We start from the raw sequence: 4556 nt of genomic DNA, 5'->3' as shown, positions 1-4556 counted from the left end.
ATGCTTAGTTTCCTATAGGTTAGCTCCAAAATTACTTATGTTAGCACAAAATGATCAAGTTTACATAATAAGCTTATAGTCTTCTTCTTATTCTTCTTCTTTTCCAAAATGACATAGGTTAGCTTCATTTTACCTAAGTTGACTCTAATATGCTAACTTAGAGAGCTTATATGCTTAGTTTCCTATAGGTTAGCTCCAAAATAACTTATGTTAGCACAAAATGATCAAGTTTACATAATAAGCTTATAGTCTTCTTCTTATTCTTCTTATTCTTCTTCTTATTCTTCTTCTAGTATTCTTCTAGTGTTCTTCTTCTTCTAGTATTCTTCTAGTCTTCTTCTTCTCTTCTTCTTCTTCTTCTTCTTCTTCTAACTTCTTGTTTATCATTTTGCAGATTTGATTTAATTCACGGAAGCTTGCATGGATGGAGTGCTTCTTTTCCATTTGTGTTTTTATTTTGTATCAATGTGAAACTTTTGTGAATTGATAGATAACAGTGTTGGATGAACAATGTGAAACTTTTGTAATATGTAACGATGGAACTATGTGTTGGCTATGTATGTATATATGATGAAACTTGTGTGTTGGATATGATTGTTATATGGATGCTTGTTGTATATATATGTGTTTGATATCTCATATGTGAAATAGTGACATGAGATTAAGAAAAAATGAAAACAAAAATTAAAAAAATTGTTACTAATGGCGCACTTCCATGTGGTGCGCCATTAGTATACCAGATACTAATGGCGCACCTGTGGTGCGCCATTACTAAAATATACTAGTGGCGTGGTACTAATGGCGCACCTAGTGCGCCATTAGTAGCCAAAACAGGTGTGCCATTAGTAGGCCTTTTCCTAGTACACCATCTTCGATACTGTTCTACATGCTATGGAAGAAGGCATGGCTTCCCACGATGATCCGATGAGGATGAGCAACAAAAGGACCTAATGTCGCGGGCAATCGCCTAGGATTTGAGGTCCGCTATCGTGTAATACTATAATGCATCTAAAGAACCATGCCATTCCGTCATTGTTGATCATGTTTTTCATCTGAATGTAGGATGCAGGGAGCCGCCGAGCATGCATGGACCATGGAGGACCGGAGGGGAGGAAGATGGGCTGCGCCGGGAGCGGCCTTCATATCATATTCTAAGTAAATAAAGCAAAATTTCACGGCCAATCATAGTTAGCAAAGTTTGACAGCTTCGGGTATGGGGAGGGCTATGGTTTTGGGTCTGGTTCAGCCAGAAACCCTTGATACCTTGTCATATGTTTGAGTGTATTGGAACTTTGTTGCGAATGCTACTTCTTACGCAGTGGCGTTGAATGCCTCGTGGATCATCATTTGTGCATTTAACCATTCTATTTATATCATTCTATTTCTTACGCAGGTTCCTAACTTGGGCCGCAATATGTACCAGTCTTGTATAATCAGAGCATGGGTCGTGCAATTAATCCACAAGTGCGCCAACATGCCAGTTTCAGTAATAATATCGATTTAAAAACCCTGGTTTACATGAAACATGGATTTTCCTGTGGCGCATAAAAGTGTCATATTTTATACTTCGTGTACTACACATGGATCATCTTTTAGTCGATCATTTTTTTATAATATGGCCGTAAACATTTTTCTGGCCACAATTTGCTACTTGTTAGGGCCATTTATTATAAATATTTTAGAATAAAAATATACCTTATTTAAAAAAAATCTTGTCTACTGCAACGTGGTTTTTCTCGTGGCACTTAAACGTGCCAAATTTTGCAATTCTTGTACCACACACCGATCGAACTTATAGTCGTCTGAATTTTTTATAATAATTGAAGCTCCCCGTAATATGATAATAACCATTTTATTAAAGTACTGCAGCGCAGGACGTGGACATACTATTAGCTAGCCAAGAAATCGATTAAGCTGCTTAGCTGCTTGGTTGAGTCTTACCTTTGCACATACATGTTTGGTCGAGTCTTACCTAGCCAAGAAATCAACCAGAGGCCTTCTATGTATATATGTATGTGCCATCCAAAAGCTGTAGGGCACGCGATTACATACCTAGTAAAAAAATTGCACGGCCCCCCTAGCCTTCTACTTCCTCTGTAAACTAATATAAGAGCATTTAGATATGACTGATCTAAATGCTCTTATATTAGTTTACAGAGGGTGTACATAGCTGCGCCGTTGTTTTCGGAGACAATATCCGACGCCTAAGAGGTTGATTCATTGCCTCGAGCAAGCTCAAAGGAGCTGTCACCCGTGCAATGGCGGTCGTGAATCAGCGGGCGGTGCAAGAGGCCATCATCGTCGCGATGGAGGAGGGCAGGGGCACCATATTCGATACTGTTCTACATGCTATGGAAGAAGGCATGGCTTCCCACGGCGACGCGATGAGGATGAGCAACAGAAGGACCTAATACCGCGGGCAATTGTCTAGGATTTGAGGTACGCTATCGTGTAATACTGTAATGCAGCTAAAGAACCATGCCATTCCGTTATTGCTGATCATGTTTTTATCTGAATGTAGGGCGCAGGGAGCCGTCGAGCATGCATGGACCATGGAGGACCGGAGGGGAGGGAGATGAGCTGCGCCTGGAGCGGCCTTCATATCATATTCTAAGTAAATAAAGCAAAATTTTCACGACCAATCATAGTTACCAAAGTTTGACGGCTTCGAGTATGGGGAGGGCTATGGTTTTGGGTCTGGTTCAGCCAGAAACCGTTGATACCTTGTCATATGTTTGAGTGTATTGGAACTTTGCTGCGAATGCTACTTCTTACGCAGCGGCGTTGAATGTCTTGTGGATCATCATTTGTGCATTTAACCATTATATGTATATCATTTGTCAGCAGAATAAACAAGACGTATTGTACGTACTATCCCTGTTGGACTGGCTCATCATCTCGAGCGAGTTCCAGCCCATTGACAAAATATTTAGTGCCGATACAGATTTTGTCTGGTTCAGTTTGGATCCATCATCTTGAAACAGGTTTCTAACTTGGGCCGCAATATGTACCAGTCTTGTATAATCAGAGCATGGATGGTGCAATTAATCCGCAAGTGCGCCAACATGCCAGTTTTAGTAGTAATATTTATTTAAAAACTCTGGTTTACATGAACATGGATTTTCCTGTGGCGCATAAAAGTGTCATATTTTATAATCCATGTACCACACATGGATCGATCTTTTAGTCGATTAATTTTTTTTATAAAATGACCGTAAACATTTTTCTGACCGCAATTTGCTACTTGTTAGGCCCATTTATTACAAATATTTTAGAACGAAAATATACCTTATTCAAAAAATCGTGTCTACTGTAACATGGTTTTTCTCATGGCACTTAAACGTGCCAAATTTCGTAATTCTTGTACCACACATCGATCGTACATCGATCGACTTATAGTTGTCTAAATTTTTTATAATAATTGAAGCTCCCTAAAATATAACTGCTCACTTCGTTCCGGAACAGAGTTGCATAGCGAAGGGAGACCGAACTGGCCCTTAGTATCTTGCACCACAGGTAACTAAAAAAGAAGCTTCATCTGGAGCTTCTAATCCCGGCTGCCGAGATTAGTGCACACGCCGCGAACGCTCACATTCTGTCTGCCAGTGCATGTGTGATACATCTTCAACATATCTATAATTTTTTATTGTTCCATGCTATTATATTACCCGTTTTGGATGTTCATGGGCTTTACTTTACATTTTTATATCATTTTTGGGACTAACCTACTAATCGGAGGCCCAGCCCATATTGTTGTTTTTTTGCCTATTTCAGTGTTTCGAAGAAAAGGAATATCAAACGGAGTCCAAACGGAATGAAACCATCGGGAGAGTTATTTTTGGAACGGAAGCAATCCAGGAGACTTGAAGTTGAAGTCAGGGAAGCTTAGAGGTGGCCACGAGGCAGGGAGGCGCGTCCTACCCCCCGGGCGCGCTCCCACCCTCGTGGGCCCCTCGTGGCTCTCCTGATCGGCTTCTTTTGCCTATATATGTCCATATACCCTAAAAACATCGGGGAGCACAATAGATCGGGAGTTCCGCCGCTGCAAGCCTCTATAGCAACCAAAAACCAATCGGGACCCTGTTTCGGCACCCTGCCGGAGGGGGGATCCCTCACCGCTGGCCATCTTCATCATCCCGGTGCTCTCCATTACGAGGAGGGAGTAGTTCACCCTCGGGGCCGAGGGTATGTACCAGTAGCTATGTGTTTGATTTCTCTATCTCATGTTCTTGAGGTGGTACGCTCTTCATGTATCGCGAGCTTTGCTATTATAGTTGGATCTTATGATGTTTCTCCCCCTCTACTCTCTTGTGATGGATTGAGTTTTCCCTTTGAAGTTATCTTATTGGATTGAGTCTTTAAGGATTTGAGAACACTTGATGTATGTCTTGCCGTGCTTATCTATGGTGACAATGGGATATTCACGTGATCTACTTGATGTATGTTTTGGTGATCAACTTGCGGGTTCAATGAACTTATGCATAGGGGTTGGCACACGTTTTCGTCTTGACTCTCCGGTAGAAACTTTGGGGCACTCTTTGAAGTACTTTGTGTTG

This window comes from Triticum dicoccoides, chromosome 5B (assembly GCF_002162155.2).
Source record: "Triticum dicoccoides isolate Atlit2015 ecotype Zavitan chromosome 5B, WEW_v2.0, whole genome shotgun sequence".
In the NCBI taxonomy this organism is placed as follows: domain Eukaryota; kingdom Viridiplantae; phylum Streptophyta; class Magnoliopsida; order Poales; family Poaceae; genus Triticum; species Triticum dicoccoides.
The sequence above is the reverse complement of the archived record's forward strand: the minus strand, read 5'-3'. Positions refer to the sequence as shown.